General features: G+C 44.1%; 1 protein-coding gene across 4 annotated transcripts in view; it reads right to left on the bottom strand.

Moving 5' to 3' along the window:
* LOC143209405 (uncharacterized) overlaps window positions 1-21,462 on the bottom strand; it is a 141,946-nt gene that overhangs the window by 93,744 nt on the left and 26,740 nt on the right. The gene's annotated exons all lie outside the window — the stretch shown is intronic.

Below are 21,462 nucleotides of genomic sequence, written 5' to 3'. Positions count from 1 at the left end.
GAATACGCCAAATTAGACGAATGTACTGCTCAAATCAATTTTCGAACTGTTGAAGCAGCACAGTAGTTCCTTTGGGTAGAGGCGCTATTTTACCCAACGTCCGCCATCAGTTTTATCAGCCCGTATAAATTTCGGCGAAATGGAGGGCCAAGATGGCGACAGCAACGGGTTCTAAGAGGGCCTCGCCGGGGTGTCGAATATTGCTTAAATAAATTCCAGCTAAGAGGGTAATAATAAAGGCGGAGTTTCACAGAGGCGGGTCGAAGTGTCGCATCGAATACAATTTGGCGTTCGCTCGACGCGTTAACCAATAACCGTGTCGAAGGGTAACGGCTGGGAAAGGATTCAGCCGGAGCCACAGGTTCATTACAAACACTGCCGTTATGGGATCCGTTTTTATCGCGGCCGGTGCGAGCGCTCTTTACTCGCTAAATAGACGGTGCGCCGTGTTCCACCGCAAGTCCCTGGAAAATACGCCGCGGCGTTATTACGTGTTCACCCTTTAATGGGAAATTGAATCACTTTCGAGCCTCCGCGTTGTATACCGGCCAGCCGGTGTGGTTAAGCGTTCGACAATTTTCACATAAAAATCCTCTCGCTGTAGGTATCAAGATCATTTAACGAGAGAAATAGCGTTTCTCGAACTTCTTCTTTTTTTTTTTTTCCGAACCTCCCTGATTTCATTACTCTGCCCGGTTACCCAGTTTGCGTGCACTTGAGAGAGGATTCTTTATACTACAAAGGATTCATTTTCTTATTACTCCGGATCCCTTTTGTACCGAGAGATACCAACATCGACGGGACCGAGTCAAAAAGACTGCAGCTAGACAGAGGTTTGTTTCCTCTGTTAGGAACTTGTGCGAGCTGGAAGTTGAATAATATTCTTAAATCGCGAGGGGGTGTGTTCTTTGTGGCGTTGCTGGATGTGCGAGCAGCGTTCTCGAGGATCGGTTGAATTTCGCCGGTACTCATCAGCGAATTGATGGCGAGACGTCGAGAAAAATTAGCGGAAAAGGCCGCAACGCGTGGAAATCGACAGTTCCCAATTTTCAATTAGCATTCCCGTTCCATGGAATCGAGTGACCGTACACTGTTGCATGTCGCGCGACGGGATGCGACGGGTAAGCGACGCAACACGACGGGTGTACCACTGGTTTCGGTGTACTCTATTCATGCTTCGGATCAATAGTCGACAAAGAGGAATTTTAATTGGTCCGCTGAACAATCAGGTGAAAGAGATTTTCGAAAATTTGACACGGTCTACAAGTCTCGGGAATCTGTAAAAATTGGCGTTGCTCCTTTATCAGTCAGCCTTGGGAAACATTCCTCGAAAGAATATGAATCGAGAATGCCAAGAACTGCGTAACCCTACATTTTAACACATTATCTGTAATGATTCCACAATTTTTGGAAATCTGTAGCTCGCGATTCGGGATTTTTTGATAGATCCTTTCACCCCTCTTGCCATACAATGTCGAGAAGACTCGTGATGAAGATTCTGAGCAGTCTCTAATAAATATTATGTATATATGTTATTAATTTCATTTAAATCAAAATAATCAAAATAAATGGTAGTGCAACGGGTTAACAGCAACAGAAACTTCCATCCAATCATTTCGTTTGCTTCCGCTGCATTAAGCTTCCATTTGGTGCAGCAAAATTATTGAAAAGCTCTGGTCTCCTCCATCGATCTGAATGGACTTGGATTCCGTGAATTACGATAATTCAATTTCAGTAACAACATTGTCATAAATACATAAAATCTGGCACTAAGGTATTCAGCTATTGCGGTTGTAGTAGCGGGGGCCATGTTCCGAAATCGCGCGACACCGGACAACTTCGGACAAGTTCTGTTGGTCGACGAAGAACACAGTGACCGCGGTGACCGATCTTTTTATCCGAATTTGCTCGGTAAAGTGCTAATAATTGCCTTCTATCTCGCCGCATCTCTCATGTGTTTCCGCATTTCCATAAAACTTCCCCCGCTAATATCGTCAACCAACGTGTACGGTAAAACGAAAAAGATTCGGGCTGCTCCCCTATCTTCGCAAACGGAATACACTCGATATAAATCCTAGCGGTAATCCATTTGCCGGGTAATTCGACCTCTCGGCTTGCTGCTCAACCTTGCTCGTCCTCGCTTTAACAGCTTTCCCTATCCGCTGCGGATATCAGGCCGCGTTTCGAACCTATTGCGCCACGCTGATTTTATTTCTCCACTCGTCTCGATCCGCTTCTTCGTCACGGACAACTGAATCTCTACCTCTGCGGTCGATTCGCGTCCCTTTATTCCCCTTCCCATTATTTCTTTTAAACTTCGTTCAATTACGCTCTTTCTGGTTTTTTGGTCGTCTGCCAAACGGTCTCTATGGTGCAAGGGTCAATATGCGAGACGCTCATTTGCCAAATTGATTCATGCCGGAAAATCGGTAGAGAGAATTTTTAAGAGTTCTTTCAATTCTCGTTGTCCGGTATTATTACAGTATCCCCACCACTAAACACTACTCTATCTTGCAAGTTATTACGACCATGAATGAATGTACACCTAATCATTAATGAAATTGATAAGAGAAAGTTGAAATGTATCGTAGCAATTGATACCTGATCCCATTCACATTATAACGACCCTAATAAAATGTACTGTGGTGCGATACATCGCAATCAAGACTCATTTTCACACCTGGTCGAAGAACAGTGTCACTCACACGTTGCCAACGAGGCAGTCAACGTTTCGAGGCAATTTATTTTAAATGAGAAACGTTTACCATCAATCAACCGCTTGATTGCTTAATCGTTTCGGCCCGCGAACGGCTCAATTAATAGTCGAAGTGTTCTCGAACAGATTTTTCAGCAATGAAGTTTAATCGATTCTTTTGATTATTATTTCGACAGGAATGATTAAGGTGCATTCTGACGCAGCAGAATTATCGAGAAGCTTTCTAATACACTTCCGATAGGTAGGTTAATGAATCAATAAATGACTATTATGATAATTCACGGTTTGGTCGCTGGCGCAGCGAAATCAAGACTGATATTCGGTTGTTTAATATTATATCCGCTTAATGATACGCTAAATCCGGTGAATAATTCACCGCACGAATGTATCATTGCTGTTAGTCATTTATTAAACGGACCATGTCCATTAGGAACACGTGTAAAATATAATAGTATGGGATTGCATGAATATCTACGAAAATAAAAATAGTTAGACCACTATACAGACAAGAAAAAATTTTATTTCATATGAACCCAGAATTTTAGGTGAAGAAAAATATGTTTGCAAGTTTCGTGAAACGAAACACAATAAAACGAACGGAATAAAAATGAAATAAAACCGGCGCTTACTTCCCTTGTTTAAAAACAAACGCCCGGAACGTCAACTTTGCATGAAAATGTCCGGAGATTTTTATACTACAATATATATATATATATATATATATATATATATATATATATATATATATATATATATATATCGTACATTGCCCGACTGAAAAAGTTATTTTAAATATCAATTCAAAGCGAACTAACAATTCCGGTTAAAGAGAACATAGACTCTTTCAAGTCAGAAGCAGACTGTGGACGTTTATACATTTATAGTATTTTTGTTTCACAAAACCCACTGAAATAAACATTTCAATAAATCTCAACAATGGCCGTCCGAAACGACGAATTTGCATACGAGCCCGCGGTCTGGTTAAAAAAAGATGCATTTATTGCACACTGCGCGTTGCAAAACGCAATAAACAAACGGGTCCCAGAGAACTGTAACCGATATACGGGTTAACAAATAAATTCCTCGACGATCTTTATCGTCCGAAATATGAATCCGAGCAGAAATTCTGCCTCTACCACGAAAACTATTTATGTTAACAGTTATGGAAGTGGTCCACGTTCGTCTATCTTTCCGACAGTAGTCTAAAAAAGTACAAAAATATGATGGATTATTTATGTAATAATTATAAATAATAATACAGCCTTGCGGCACTCGAGAAATGAAATAACGATTCGCGAGGACTAACTTGAATGGGCATTCAGCCTAAGTGTTCGTTCAATGGACAGATCAGACTAGTGAAACACTTCCATGATTAGTGGGACATTTATTCTCGGCCATCGATTTCCGCGGACATGAAAGGATCTATCAACGATCCGATTTTCCTCGGCGAGTTTCCGTCTCCTCGGAGCCAGACGAAAATCCGCGTTGCATTTAGGATAGCCTAGCATGGCGCAGAAGAGGAGGATCGGCCGAACGGGAACTTCTGATTAAAGTGAGTACAGCCCGTCAACGAGATAGAGTATCGCAAATAGAAGAACCGTGGTGCATCGAAACAAGACCTAGCCTGTCTGACCCGCAGCTTGCATCGTTGCACTGACGGAAAAGAGATGCGGAGAGAAAGAAAACCGCGAGAATATTGCACCGGGCGGAAATCATATCTGCAGGCCGAAAAACGCTCCTCAAAGGTAGCGGTAATTGCACGGTAATCCCAAAGAAGCAACGGAGGCGTCTGCTGCATTGTTCACGGCGTAACAGCGCGACAAAGAATGCGATCGATGCTGCAGAGGAACGGTGGTTTTCTACGTTTGGCAGTGTTCGACCACCGACACTGTCATAGGAACTCCATTTCCGCCAGCAGTGCGCCCTTTTTTCGCGATCTTTCTGGAAAGTTTGGGTTCCGGTAAAAAGTTATTATCGGACCGCGGACTTTTATGCATTTATGAATAATAGACCTGCAACTTTGTGGAAGGAAACGAAGGAATTAACGAACTTTGATAACGCTTCCAGAGGCTGTTTTCGCGATAGGGGTTTTAGTAGGCCGCGAAGTAAATTCTCTTTTCATTCCGGATTTTAGAAAATAATCCGCAAAGATGAGAATTTGCATGAAGATCCGCCGAGTTTTATTATTCGCGTTTTTGTGCAAGCTCCCATTTTTCCGAGTCGTTTCACGACGAGAGTTCGGAAGAAAATGTTTTCTACAGACTGGGAGATTCTTTGTGGAATGCATTGATATTAATGTTTGTTAATGTGAAATGAGGAACGGTTCTGTCGTATAGAAGAATAAAGTGTTCAATCATCTGCAAACATTGAACACATTATGTTGGCAATCTACGTCGTTACCTTAATCGTTCGAAACATTAAAGAATCGTTTCGGTGCTTCGTCACGCTACTTAAATTGTTTAATGACTTTCACGCAGCACTGAAAAGTACATTATTCTATAATTGTTGAAAGCACGAGGCAGTGTATCATTCCGTTATTTACTGAACCATCGTATTTCCATTGTATTTCCTTAACGTATACACGATACTTCATTTTACGTTGCACCGTGACTTGTATTCAATCTCTTTTGCCAGGCGTGAACATATACTTTTACGAGTACATCTACAGGCATCTCTGCTCCGTGTTCATCGGCTCGTGTTCCCCCAGAGAGAATCAGGGCGCTTTAATAAGCTGCGAGGTGTATCGTTCCGTCGACGTTAAATAATTTCGAGGAACGTTAAAGAGCCGAGGCCCTAGGTGGCTCGTTTGCCGGGACCAGCCTGAAAATTAAGACTCGTTACGAATATACCCGGAACACGTCCGTCGACGAGCAAAAACGAGGTCGTCTTCCTGCGGCCGGACAGCTTCCGGTCTCTCGTTCTCGTCCACGGCCGCCATCGATCGAACTCGCGGAATTGAAACCGAGAAAAAGTCGATCAACGGCTTCGAGGGTTGCGAGGATCGATTCGAGACGTGTTTGCCTCGACTACTGATGGAAAATATCGATAGCCGCCGCGCATCGCCGCCATTGATAGTCCGATAGTTGAAGCACCATTGATAGTTGTTAGGAGTCATCGATGGAGATAGGGTGCAATACGTATTACTAACTACACACTATCATTCTGTGTCAGGAATCAAACGCGCTTGCAATTATGAAGAATCGCCTCTAATTAGAAATAATAATATTTTTAAGTAAATTTCAATTTCAATTTCGATCTACGATCAGTTACGATTTGCTGCAGTTTGTTATAATTTGAAAGTGTGACATTGAGCAGACGAAATTCGAAATTGTTGAAAAATTTTGGAAATTGAAGATGTCAATATATGATTTCTCCTCTACTAAAATCATTAAGGGAAGAAATAACATTCGATTTAGTTTCTATTTCTTGCAGTCGACACAGACAATTTTTATTTTGCATCAAGATCCGCAGTCTATTTCTAACCTATGGCTGCTAGCAAAAAATTCAAGGCAAGGCATGTTAACAAACAGCAACACGCACATATAATAAATCACTTTTATAAAAGCCCTACAAAGAGAAAATGATTAGAAGTAGACAAATTGCGGAACCTAGAATTTTCAATAACAGTGAATAACTATCATGAATAAACTATCGCCAGAGCTCTCGGCCGACTATCACGGTTGGAATAGCAGGCACAAACGCGCGAAAAAAGATTACGTAGGCGTCCCCAGAGCGACAAAAGGACGCGTTGAAAAGCGCACCCTCTCTCCGAGAATTTAAAGTTTCAGCCCCGGGTCGCGGGCGACACCGAGTTTGATAAAATCCCCGTTTCTCGTCCGCGCGACGTGCATATTCCTGTCAGTTTTTTACCCCCCTCCTAATTTAACTTGCAAATTCACCCCCTCCCGCGTCGACAGACTTAAGCGATATCAGCGAGCGCAATTTTAAACACGTGTTCGTGGCGATGGGACAAGCTTGGATCAAGAATTCGTCCCGGAGGACGCGTCCCTCGAACCTTAAACCTTCCACTCAACCTTTTCGCAATTTCTAACTTGGTTCTCAATTTTTCCGAACGTTGATACAGTGGTCGAAATTTCTATAAAGTCATCTTCTTTTTCATAGACATTTTAAAAATACCACCATTTTTGTGTGTTGATTTATCGTATCTGGTCTTGTGCCTTGTAGACACTCGGATAGAGGGATTGCGTACTCTAGACCGCTATGTTTACTATTTACGTTTTTTTAAATTTTTTTCTGTGTGGTGCAGAACACAAGTGCGAAGTTTCTATAAAGTCACTTAGTGTTTCTCTGTATTCTGAGCAGAGAACTACGGAAAACTGCGAATATTCTAAAAGTATTAGTTTTAGAACTCGCAGAAATCCTGTTTGTTATGATTTGATTCACGTGTATGAGAATGCCGAGAGGAAAAGTACTAACAAGTGAAGAAAAAGCATCAATCGATGCTTATAAAGATATATGGGCTGCTCTAATCGCGCAATTGCTAAGAAAACTAATCGGTCATATACTGTGATTAATAATTATATCAATTTGCGTGAAAATTACGAAAAAATCATCTTAAAGGTAGTAATAAAAAATAGTCAAAGAGACAATATTCAACATTAATGAGGTCTGCAGCTAAGGAAAGGAAAAATGCAGCACAATTTCGAACTGAATTGGAGCTCCCAGTAACAACACGACGTGTGCAACAACTTTTAAATTCTTCTGGACAAAAATACAACGTAAACCAGGCCTTAAAGAAGTACATAAACCGGCCCGTATTGATTTCGCACGGGCACAAAAGACAGTGACTTTATAGAAATTTCGGCCACTGTATTAACGCCGTTCACTGCCGAACTATCATCCCCCAAAAAAACCACAAAATCAAAGTAGATTAATCATTCCTCAAGCAACTGTAGTACGAACAAAATTAATTTTTAACGCCAGAACTACCGAGCTCGTCGAAATGACGGATTTCAGATTTTATCTTTTAAAATTTCCGAGGTTGGAGAAATATTTTCTAGTATTCTTCTTTATTCAACTACTACTCTAAAAAACTGACTTTGAAATCTGAATAAATGCAATTCTGTTATTATGGATTATGACGCGTGCTAGTATTTTTAATTTACGATTGTTAAGGAATATTCAACAAATTCGTGTCTTTTGGTATATGTTATTTAAAAATATGGTCCGTAAACCTGGTGTTAAGATATCAAGGCGGTTAGCGGTGGGTAATGATGACTAGAGATGTAGAGGAACGCTCCTTCCAGCTCCACATTATATTCGAGATTCATGAAAAGCGAGAGGAGGGATCACTCGGAAAACGCTTGTTAAAATCGCCAGCTCGCTCGGATCGAGTTTTGTGCGCGGGTATCTAGATTTCGCGAGGCTATGGGAAGAGAGAGGGGGTTTGCGAAGGCCGCCGAGCGAAAAATCAGCGATTTCTCCAGCATGCCCCTCGCCTCGGTTCGTCGTTAGGCGTTCCTCAGGCAGAGAGCTGAATCTGTATCTGCTTTTCCGCCTTGGACGGGACGAATCAATTTTCCGTCGGACGATCTCGTCGGCTGCGTACGGACCGAAGAAAGGGGAATGAATATCGACGAGCGGATAGCGCGGAAATTGCGCTGCCGGGACAAAAAAAAAAGGAGAACGACGACGACGACGACGACGAGGAGGAGGACGTTGCTACGGGAATGGCGCGACAGTGACGAGGCACGTTCGTCGGACTAAAACTATCGTCGAATGATGCGGCTGCTCGACCGTGACGAATTTCCCGCGGATTATTCGAACGTGCACGCCGGCACGGAATAATGCACTTCCTTTCGATCGACTCGAGCCACGTCTGCATCCGAGATTCCGCTCCACGACTTTTTAATCCCTCGTTACGCGCGACGATCGATTCCGCCCGGAACGAGTCCCGAGAAATTAACAGAAAATCGGCGATATGTTACCTCGTACCGTAAGTCCTACCGTTTCTTATCGCTCTTCATTTACGGGGCGTTCTCGAGCTGATAGTACTGATAGAAAGGTGATTAATATCGCATAAAGAAGGGTCTATGTTGAAAAACGTAACAAAACTGTTTGATCACTTTATTGATAATGAATTACGAAACGTTTAGATTAAATATATGTATATTAAATATATATATAAAATATATATTAAAAATATATATATATATATATATATATATATATATAACGCAAATAGTTTAGGTCGGAAGCAATGTCTCATTTTGGAATTACAATAGCTCCCAGTTCAAAGGGTTGAATATAGATAGTAAGCAATAATGGATGGAAGTGTATTGTACTTCTAATTAGACCTCGTTTGATCAATTGATTAACATGTATCACAGTCAGCACAGAACAACGCCCGTGAAGGGTGAGTATACAGAATAAGTAGAATGGGTTGGCCATGGCCAGACACGCCAGCCAATTCCTACTGAATAGCCTCCTAGCATGCGTGCTTAATGTATCCATCGCGGATTTTTATGCAAAATAAGAACTTTCTGCATTCATTCGAAGCTACATATTTTTACATATTATTATAAATACATACTATAAAACAATACATATTATAAATGCAACAAATCCGTAATCTTTCGAAATTCTGAAACGGCAAATCCACATTCCAACTTTTCAGGAACCAGTTAAAACATTTATATTTTGCACGGAAAGTCGTTGTCGGAAACGGAAAAGCCGATTGATCAATGATCAAAACTAACTGTAAGCATGATTGCACACTGAAAGCGTGAAAAATCAAGGAGATTTGTGGGATTGTGTGAGGTCTGCGCGTTTTCCTTGAATGTCGGAGACGAATAAAGACCTCTTCCAATTGAACGGATTACGGTGCACGATGGGATAGGGATAGCATCCTGCAGATGGGCCATATACAGACGACTCGCAACTGGCTACAGGTGCAGTCCGCTTTAGCGGAGGACGTTTGCGGTCATCTAACAGTACGAGGAAATCAGTGAGACAGTTATAGTCGGGAAAGGACTCCAAGGATCGAGTCGAACTGTAGTCGGACAGCTCCTCAAGGAGGAATTAACGCGTCGAAGTTCGTGGTTTGGCTGCTGGTAATCTCGAGCAGTTCCGGGATACCGATACACCGTCTCAGATCCTTGTTAATCCGAGCCCCGAACTATTCAGTCGTAAGTAGACTGCGGATCTTTATGCATTGATAGCAAACTTGATTAGATGAAATTGAAATTTGTTGAATTATTATAAAAATTCAACATGTCAATATAAGACTTCTCCTCTATTCAAATCATTACGAGAATAAATAACATTCAATTTAGTTTCTACTTCTTGCAACCGATACAGACAACTTTTATTTTGCATCAAGATCCGCAGTCTAGTTACAAGTAATTTTATCGGTGATCCTTCCCGAGGATCTTTTGCATATCCTGCGTCTAATTGTGCGTTTGGATCAAAGGACCGTAATTATACATATTCAGACGTCGAGCACAATATGTACGGTAACGAGGTGTGTTCCTAGAGACTGCACGTGTCGCTCAATTTCAAGTGAGCATCGCTGAATTCTTGCAAGAATTTTTTCGAGAGAACAAAGAAATGTCTTATTCACAAATTTCGACGGATACTTCGATTTCTGAGAGGTGTGCCGCTGCAGCTGTTAAATTGAAGTTGTTCCGTAAGATTTTTCGAAGAGTAAGCACTAAAAGAACAGCAATCGGCCACGGTTCGAGACCAGATACATTCTCCTTCCGCCATTCCCGTTTCTTACAGTCCGTGGATCGTTCTTGATCGTTATTTATCGGCCCGGCCGCGTCGTGCTCTTTCGCTGGATATCGATGCAGCGCGAACGGATCGAAGTGCAATTACCCAATAAACGTACCGTAGGATTTCCTTCGGACGGATCGAGTTATTTATCGCGCGAACTCGAGCCACGATAAACAGTCTTCTCCGCGAAGAGAGCATCGCGAGAGATCGAGACGGTCGGCGTTGTATTTCAACCGGCTCTAACCCGGACCTTAAACACGGACGCGCGAGAGCCCCGTTTCCTCTCGCCAGCCCTTTTTCATCCCGAGGGAGAAGAAATGGAAGAATCGGGAACAACGGACGCGGCTTACCTGCGAAATCCCCGCGTTCCCGTTAGTCTGTGAGCTGTATTTCACCGGCGCGAGGATTAAGACGGACGTGCGACAAGACCGGGGCGGTTCGATTGCCAACAGGAAGTTACGTTTTATCGATAACGCCTATTCTCGCGGCGCACCGGGTGGCCCTGCAATGCGAAACCTTTCTGCAAACCTTTCCTCTTTTTTTTCTCTCCGAGCTCCTGTCCGAAACTGAACGTTGTCGATTTTACATGTCTGCCAGTCAGGTTCGTGCAGGACAGCTCTTGCGAGGCTGACAGGGCGAGAATTTCTCCTAGAAATTTTGTCTGCAATTTTCCCTCTACATACATTTAAGACTCTAATTGTTTCTGTAACCACAAAGCATCTCGTGTGTGTGTGCGTATCGGTTAGAGCAGTGGTCGGCACAAACTAATTAGTCAGATTCAGATTTCTTTTGAGGGCCACAAATTTCTTTACAAGAATCGTTTTTATAGAAGTCGGTTAAAACTAGGTGCACTGAATAAAACTATAATTGAATTTGAATTTAGATATAAATTAAAATTAATTATTCAATATTTTACATGCCTATTTGAATTGAGATATAACACACTGACCGATTGAGAAAATTGTATTCAAATACTATTACATTAAAATAAAATAAATTAAAAAGAACCGCACTCACACAACTCACGTTCAGAATTCATTTATATCCCGCTCTATGTTTCATGACATTGCACGAGCAAGGTCATCCGAGTCACCTTAAAAATATACAGAGTGTAATGGAAGAAGACGCAGTATGTACTTCGATTAGGTGATTTGTTTACAGTTCACCTTGTATAGCAAGCTCTCGCACGTAATCCGGACACGCGGCACGCCCTTTTAACGACGTCTTTCATGGTTGTATCATCGTCGACACTTCCCGTGTCGCCGACGACGACGTCGTAAAACAAAGTCGTGTCCAGTTACCGTTGCACATACGCTGTCTTGTTTGGTGACCGATTTTCGTATGGTGTGCAGGGTGTGGCGTGATTCGCTGCGTCGACCACTCGAATCGAACTAGAATCCACCACCTTTTTTCACTGTCCTCTCTCGTCAAAATAAATATCTACCATAATTAATATCAGAATATTCGAAACAAATCAAACTCCTAGCAGCCATATATCCTTCCACACAATCTACATACCCAGCCAAGATTCCTTACAAATCTGTTTCGTCCAAGCGAAAAGCAGCTTTCGAAATTACTTAATGCTCACAAGAGACATTACCCAAGTGTAACAAGCCAACTTTAATATAATTTATACAGGATATAGTTTGTTGAAAAATATTTGACACACGTATTTTTTTATTTGCAATGATCCATATCTAGGAGTTGAAGATTCCTATTTTTGCTAATATCTCAGGAACTAGAGAATCTAAGATAATGTTTTTTTTCGAATTTGCGTGTTTTCGATTAAGGAATATAGTCATATGAAAAGATTTCAGAAAAAATTATTTGTTTAACGATATTCAAAGAATTCATTTTTTTGCTATATTATTTATTAATTGTTTATCCGTATTTATGTAACGTTGTGTACGTAATCTATGGACCAAAATAGGGGATACGTGTTTTTGGCATTTTTTTGTTTTTGTGATTTAACGACAATTATCAATTATATAACATTTTCCGACCGCAGGACATCAGTGTATTGTTTTACAGTACAAATTTCATTAAAATCGGCATGTTACGCTTGGATGATGTCCCTTGTCGTTGCAAGATCCATCGGAAGCATCTTCGAAAAATGATCTTGAATCGATAGAACATTGTCGGAGTTGTTTCGAATGGCCAAGTCCGCAAAAACGGACCCGAGCGAAATGTTTCTCGAGGCAACGGCCAGGAAAGCGACGCAGGAAGCGCGAAACGTGTAATTGGCCCGTGAATCGGAACGAAGTCGGTGGTGGTAGAAGAAGCCAGTGTTGGTCTCTCTGGCAAAACGACCGCCACGGGTGCGCAACCTCCGACGCGAGTTCTCTAGCCGAAAGAAAACGTCGGTCGATCGGTTCGCAATTATTGGCGGACAGAACGTAGCAGGATATTGGAGGAGCTGGAGACTTTTTCTCCGGTGCTTCGCGGAGAACTATGCTGCCGCGCGGAATCTTCTCGATCCTGGAAGAGCACGACCAATTCGTCGACTGTTTACTTCCAGTTCTCGACTGGCTCAATTCCGTCGTTCGTTCCTGGTCTGGTCTTCTACCCCCTACCCAACTCCCCTCGACGTTTCTTCCACAATCCTGTTTGAGTTCGCTTTTAATGAAAAGCCCGTGACGCGGGCGGCTGCAGCTCGTTTTGAACAGGCGCGAAAAAGTCTTCGTTCCGAAAAAACGGTAGTCGAGTTAGGTTCGTGCTGCGAGAAACAATGGGGGCGACGATGATCACAGAAATACAGTGTGCTGTTTTCTAATGTTTATATTGATATAGCGAGTGACGATTATTTCACCACTAAAAATTGCTGTACCATTATTCACAATATTGTTTAGGCTAATTTCGGGAGAGATGCACGAATGGGAGAGATGCACCAGTTTTTATTGTGACAATACTGGACGATTTTTAGCTGTTTTTCGCGTGTCATTTACATCGTATTAACCTATGCAAATAACCTCATTTCGAAGAACACGTGTATCACATCATTTACGTGTAACAGAAGCATAAAAACTTCTTAGTGCTCCGAACTCGTGAATTTTCCGTATTCGTGCACACTACATGAAACATAGAGAAAAAAATAATAGAAGTAGGGAGAAGAGGCTATAAATACAGGAGTGCATCTATCCCCAATTAGGAGTGCATCTCACCCCAGGCCCTAGGGAGAGATGCACTTTTTCGACCTTTTTTAAACAGTACTCATGTAACATTATGTTGTAGTAAAGAGATTTAAATAGAGAATTCAACTGTGCTTGTCTACACTTTCAATTCTTTTTAATGAAATTTTGACAAGCAGAAAACAAAATGTGGTGCATCTCTCCCGAAAGTACCCTACGTTGTTAAATACGTCCGTATCTAATCAATTACCACACATTTACGTATCGTATTTTTTATTTTAATTATTCTAGGTCGGAAGAGATGTTCCATTTCGTCTAATAAGCGAATAAAATTTTACAATTATTGCAACTCCGTAGTAGAGAGTCCGAAGAAAGACAGTTTTGAGCAGCGTTTACAATGGGTCTCGCAATTTCAGCATGAGCGTATCCTAGCTCGACGAGATTGCGCCGTCCACGTGAAATCGAGCGCGATTCCTTTCGCGAATAACGCGGCCGGCATCCTCTAATTCGAGAGCGTATCGATCTCTATCAGCGTGGCGTCGAGCGGAGCCGAATTATTCCGACCAACGAAACACCGACCCTTTCACGCCGTTCTCAACCTGCCAGGATAAACGGCCGATACGTCATAATCTGTCGAAGGGCTTACGACCTCGATCGTACCGATATCCTCCCGGTGAAATGTTCGATTAAATGTGTTAATAAGAGCAGCCATTCGCCGACGCCGTTTTTGCCCTCGCGTTAATTCTTTTCGTACACGAAGCCACCCATTCCGACCATCAATCTCTCTCTCTCTCTCCCTTCGCTGCTCGGACGCGATGGGTTTTATTGAAATAGAAAAAAAATAATAGCTCGTTGGATCAGCTTTTCACGAATAGCTGGATTTACGATTAACGCCCAGGACCAAAGAGCCTGAATCCCCCATCAACGGATAGGTTGCGGATGTTTTATTTCAGAATTATTAAAATTATCAAGACTTTCATCGGCATGCTATTTTTAGCAGCCCGGTTTGCGGTTAAGCTTCAGCGAGACTGTTACTGCGAGGAATCGTTGAGGTGGTCGCTAATCTAGTGTATAATTACCAAGGAGACGTTCGACCGTCGCGAAATGACGGAAAGCGCCCAGGGGTTCTATCCACGATGTTCAATTCAACTTTAAAGTCTCTTTTATGCATCCACCCACGCACGGCTAATTTATATCTCATTACTCCATCTTCGATAGCATGCAAACTGTGTGCACAATATTTTTTTCGTATTGTCACTAGCAACGAAAGTCTTCGAGGTAGACAGACGTACATACTCTGTGTCAACGGAATCGAGTAATTAATTTATTTTTTTATATTTTTTACAATTATAACTGCACCAAGCAAAGAACAGAATAGTGTAACAAATTTATGTATCTTTGTGGCTCTTTAGATATACAAGCATTGTGTACATTTTCCGTACTACATATATTGGAAGGTGTTCAATACGGACCAATTAAGTTTGCATGGTCGGAGCAACGAACAGAATGGAGGGACTAATTTGTATCGCATTTTGGTCTGTTCGAATCCGCGGAAGCTTTTCGTAGGCCAGTTTTTCGTATCATTGGAGGCAAGAGGGTCTCCGGAGTCGGACAATTAACTCCGCGTGGCCAGGGTAACGAACAGAACATAGTAACCGAATAATTAGCTCGAGCAAGCGAGCGAGGCCGGTCGAAAATGTGGCCAGGCTATCTCGCCGTCCGATCCCTTCGATCCATTCTCTTTCTAGCCAAGGTTCGCGAGTCGTTGAACTCGACCACGACCCCGCGCAACGATTCGACTCGCCGACGCGCTGTTCGCGGCATTCCTTTCCCGAGGAAAGTAATTCCGTGAGAAAATCGAGATGCCCGGTGGACAGTCGACCATACACGGCACGTATGTGCACAGCCGACGACGACCGGTATCGACTTTTTCTTCTTCTTTTTTTTTCTCTACCGACAAGATTCGCCGGGGTTCTAGGCTCATTGAAAGGGCGATCCGTTATTCCGGGAATGGGTATCCGCAAACCGTATCATAGTCCGCGACGAGGACCGCGAATGGACCTCCGGGACGTTAATCCACGTTAAAGGATTACATATAGAGGCCAGCGGGAACGGGATCGCGGCTCTCTCGCTCCTGTAACTTCGATAATGGAAGGTCGTTCGGCCGCGAATGGGATCGCTATATCGATCCGTGCGAGGAGCTACAATAAAACCTTCCGTGAACGTTGTCGCGCTAAGACCGCCTAATTAACCCCTTGCACTATTCATTGTACGGTTATCGTGGTTCGAATTTCTTTAACTTTCCTGGAAGAAGCAACAAGTTTGTGTTTATTGTATGTAGTTCGTTCTCCAATGGCTCTACAAGATTTTCTAAAATATTTCGTTGAAAAGGATGATTGCAGAAGTCATCCGGAAACCATCCAATGCGTGAAATCCGCAGCTTATCGACGACACACTTGAGAAACTTGTTATCACAGCGGCGAGAGGATCGAATAGAATACACGTCGAGGAGTTACGTCTTTCGAAAATGACGAAGGGGAGGAACTGTTTGGTGCACCCCTTATTAAAATATCGCTGCGACGAACAACTATTTACAATCTGAAACGACACCGAGAAATATGAAGATAGATTCTCCAATTCCGTGAGAATGTCGATTAAATCGTTCGACGAGCTTTTATGTGCAGCGAAGCCATTAATAACTCGAGTACGAGTATCAGATCTACCATCCATTCTGAAGAAATACTACGTTCCACTATAATTAGACTGCGGGTCTTCATGCAAATTATTCTGTATCTATCACGAGAAACGGGAATCGCCTGTAGTGTCATCTTCAACCTATTAAATATCAAGAACGAAACTAAATTTCTATTTCACTCCAGTTTCTTGCAAATTCGGGTAGAAAATATTTATTTCGCAAGAAAGACACATAACGAGCGGCAAAATGTACGAAGTGAATTTGGTTGAACGAGATAAAGAAATGAGGGTGCGCGAGATGGCTCGCTTTGTTTGGATAGTTTAGCAGTCGTTAATTGATCATCGTTTGTGTTACGCATAATGTGTTTTGCTTGATCATAAAGATCCGCTGTCTACTGATTAATTATACACGAAAGACCCTAATGGAACAGTAGGACAAGCATTGTTTAACACGACTCATAACTCATGAGCCTCATTATTCGAAAACTACGTTTCACCAAGCGAGCGGTTTACAGAAATGATTTCCTCATTAATAACACTTGGCTAGCACATACGACCAATTATAATCGTGCTCTCATCGCCGGAACGATCGGCAGATAACCGTGTATTAACGCGCGTTAAGTTCCCGTCAAAATGATCCTCTCCGTATGATTCTGGCCAGCCATCGTCAATGGGGATCCAATTTATCGGTCGTTACCGGCAAAAAGTCGATACTGAATTCTCTCTGGATCGGCTCGGCAAGATTGCCGTCGGTTTTCCGGGATATCGAGGTACTCCCTCGAATTGTTTCGAGCTGAAGAACCAGTCCCCGTTAATCTCCCGCGTCCGATTTGTCGCGTAAATTGAAGGAGCTTTCGGGGGGTAACGAATAAGCAGAATAAATGAGAGGCTGGTCCAATTAAAAGCGCAGCGATCGGCACGAATATTTAATTCTGTTTTTCGCCGACGGAATCGAGAAACGATGACAATTTCCGGAGAGCGACGGATCGCGACTGGATCCGAACCGTCGTTTGATTGTCGTTATTGTACGCGGATCTGTTAATGGCGCGGTGATTATCGGCGCTTGCAATTAACGCGACACTTGGCGCGTCGTTCCTCATCAAATCGATCCGCCTCGACGCGACGCGTCTCTTGCTCTGTCGACCAGGGGGATCCCCTCGATTCTGCGGTCGACCCGCGGAACGAAACGACTAGATGCGCCGTCACACCCGGGATCGAATGACCCGCAGCTATCCGCGAAATCCGCCACCGAATGTTCGATCCAGATCGTGATCCCTGTCCCAGCCCCGGTGTCGAATTGCCGCGGTAGATACGATGACAGCGACAACGATCGGCCGAATTAGCGCGATGCCGTAGGCAACTTCCCTCGAGGACGACGGGAAAGGTACTGTATTCGATTGTATATCAGAGAACGGGTTACTTCGTTGGCTGGTAACACGAGAACCAGCATGGTTCATGTCTTTTTGGACACGTCGGCGCGACGGGCTTGTTAATCTGGGCCTGACATCTGCTGGACACCGCTGTGGATTTGTCAATGCTTTTGTTTAGCATCTTTCTCTGCATGTAATTATCAACTCCTTGAACCTGTCACTCGTTAATCCCGAACCATAGATTAACCCTCTTAATAAATAAGTTATATAAGTCGACTGTAACTAACTTAAATGTTGCTACTATTGGACAGGATTGCGGTTTGACTTCGATCGTGGGCCACATAAAGGCGGCACGTCAGACAGGGGATAGTGTTCAGGCCAGCATCGCGGCTGTTAACTTGCTAACGTCAATATAGCGTTTCAATCGGGACTCTAATCGGTTCGCCGACCCGCAGACGGTGGACAAACACCGAGCCGATGGAAATTGCTTCGGTACTTTCGGCAACGACGTCGAGGCTGCGGCTGATTTCGCGATTACGCGCGTTTCCGGGAGCAAATTACTTGGGTCGTGGACCTCGAGATCATCGACCCCTTCCACTATGGGGGATACTAGACCGTGCGAATGCTATTTAATGTTTTTAATCGAGTGAATCATGTTCGGGCTTGATCATGACTCCTGACAATCCTCACCTCGAGGTAAATCAGAGAGAAAATCAAGTCTCAAATAATTTAATAAATTTGTAGGGGACACTAAACCGTGAGGATGCGATTTCACATTTTTAATAGCGTAAACAACGTTCACTCAACTGAGGCCATCAGCCTTGACCCCGACAGTGACCAGCTGGAAGAGAGACGCATACTAAACCGAGGTAAATCAGAGAGGAATATAAAAGTACGAAAAAGAATAGCGAGTCCAGAGCCCATCCATGGACCGTGCCAGAATCCACATCGGTTCGTGCAAGCTATTCCAACCACCTGGCGCGAGGAATCATCCGAGATGCTCGGGGCAATCGAACGTGCACGGAACAGAGAACTAAATTGGCCAAAAATTAAGGTCCAGATTAACCGACCCGGGACGAAGGGAGGTCTACCATTTTGATGGAAGACCGAACTACATCGTGTCCGATCCCTGACAAAGTAATTCCTTTGAAAGCGGTCTGGTACCTCGAATTTCCTGGCAATTTCTTCCGTCCACGATATCGTTCCTTAACTCTCGTCGTTTCTAGATAACTATCAATATTTTACGAAATAATTAAACCGACAAGAGTGGAAGAAATGGCAGACAGTCAGGAACGTTACGAGGAACTGGGATTTCCATCGGTCCTCTCGACTCGCGTCTCTCGAACGTCGAATGCACGAGTCAGTTGCATTCGTTCGTGCATTGGAAGTATCGGACACGTGCCAGCAGGTTGGCAAACAGCAGAATTCGGGTCCCCTCGATATTCTTCGCGTCAGCGTTTGCTGGAGAGATGTCTCAATATCTGTCTGAAGAATATCGGGAGACCTGACGGTTGGAGGTTTAGTGGCCATATATACGGATAGGAAAAATATAACATTATTGTTGCGGATGCAATTATCAACACGTAACGATAACACTTCTTGATTCTGTATGAAACGGGTAATGTCTTAGAACAGAGCAATGAATGGTGCGGACTCTCGCTTCAACGACTCCATCCTTACACGACTATGATACCCTAAACTAAAGGGTACTAAAGTGGGGATAAGACCTAACGACGTCCTCCTTCGACGATTTCCCCGAAGAGCCTCTCGAGTCGGAGTGAACGGTGGTATCGAAATAATCTAAGCTATTCTAAACTCGACATGCCGCGTTGCAAGGGGTGGAAACGGTTTGTCGAGAGCCAGGTGGCGTCTCGCGAATCCCGCGAAGGCATTCAGGGGGCGTAAAACCGCTCGAAGTTCGGCCGTGAGTGGTCCTCCCACGTCGTCGAGACACCGAAAAGCTAACCACAATGCGAAATAGGTCATTTCATCCCCTAAGACCCTCTCGAGCAGGTCTCGTGACTCGAGTGACGGAGGCTGGAAGAGTTTCTAGGTCCGAGACCCTCGACACGTGATCCCCCATTCTTCCCTCCATCTCTTCCCTCTCCCTTCGATCCCCGTTCATTCTCCCTAGTCATTTCCTTTTGTGTTTCTCGGCCTCTTCCTCCGCGACAGGTCTCTTTATCCGGGCCGAGTCGACAGGTAGAGCTAAAAACGCAGAAAAACCAGAAGAAGAAGAAGCCAACAGCAACGTACGAAGAACAGAGCAGAAGCAGAGCGGATCTCTGCGTTCCCCGACGAGAACGCGACGAGAAGAGATTCAAGGAGACAAGGTGGAGGCCTTTCCGACATGACGGAGGACTCGGGAGGAAAAGGGTCGCCACGACAAGCGAGATGAAGAACGAGTGGCCCGAGGATTCTCCGAGGGGGACGCGTTACGTCTAATTCTTGCTTATCCACCGCGTTCCACCAGAGGTTCCCTTTGAACCGCGGACCAGGCCACAGGCTCGCGATGCCCGCAGCAGCCAAGCGATGAGAACGCTGTCATCCAGTTCGTTAACGATCCGACGAGGTCGATGACGTCGGACGCTGGACATAACCGCGAACAAATTCCTCTAGTCTTAACCTTCTACGATTTTGTGAGACTGACCTACGTGCTCTAAGCGTTCTCGTTTCTGTCCCTCGCGTTCAACTTGTCCTTCACTGTAACTCTTCATTTCATATTTGCTGGCCGATTGTTCCTGTGATTTGTTTGTTTTTGTGATTTATTTGACGTCCCAAGACGGTCGAAACACGATTTAACTTCTGTTCCCCGAATTGAACTTCCAATTTAAGGTTATCATGATTTCTGTAAGAGACATGGCATTACGAACGTGTGAAATTGACAGTCGCGCCTTCGTAACTCAGCTTCATCATCGGCAAGGAAGCACTGTCGCGTCGCATCGGGTAATTCGCAGTCTATAAAAGGCGAAAGCCGAGAGTCCGGATCAATCTATCGGAAATCTGGCCGTATATAGATGCAGAAATGCGTCGCGCTCCGCGCAACTCGGTCTGAGAGGCCTCGCGACTATCCGCCGCTGACTGATCTGTAATTCAAGCGAGCCGGGAATTTGCACGTCAAAGTCGCCTTATGAGTGGCCGATTGAATCTGCCGGGCCTAATATGCATGCATACTCGCGGTATTGCGCACACTTTCCCGGGACCTCTGGATTATCATAGTCTCGGCGTCGACGTCGGCGTTTCCATCGTCTGTAACCTCTGGCCAGGCGTCCGCTCTGTGTACGAACGCTCTGCGGCAAGCCTTCCTACAACGCGGAGCAAAAATGGCAACGACCCTCTTATAACGTGGTACTCTTCTACGTAATTTCGAGTTTCCTATAACGCGGTGCGAATTAATCGCGTTACAGGAGGGTCGACCTGCTCCATTCTATTCCGCACTGTTCTGTTCTGCTCGTCTACCTAGATCGGTGAAAGAAGCCATTAGCCGCACGCAGTAGACGGCGCACCGCGCGCAGTTCGTTCTTTTGCTCTATTTTACTTTCTAACTCCTCGATCCGTGTCTGTGCTCGGGCCTCGAAGAAGGGAACGTGTCGAGGCGAGCTGCACGAAAGTCGTGACGGCATTCGTGCGCTCTTCCCTGGCCCCGTATACTCGCAACCTACACCGCTTCGCTTTTCAACCCGCGCGCGCGGACCCGGAGGAATCATCGTGTTCGACGAAGTCATTGATCCGGCGCCGCTTTTCATCCGACAGCCCCCCCCCCCCGATTTCCTCTCGAAACATCCCTATCGTTGCCTTTTCGGATTAGGAGAATTTA

This window comes from Lasioglossum baleicum, chromosome 6 (genome assembly GCF_051020765.1).
Source record: "Lasioglossum baleicum chromosome 6, iyLasBale1, whole genome shotgun sequence".
In the NCBI taxonomy this organism is placed as follows: Eukaryota; Metazoa; Arthropoda; class Insecta; order Hymenoptera; family Halictidae; genus Lasioglossum; species Lasioglossum baleicum.
Note: the sequence above shows the minus strand (reverse complement) of the source record. Positions and strands in the feature narration are given on the sequence as shown.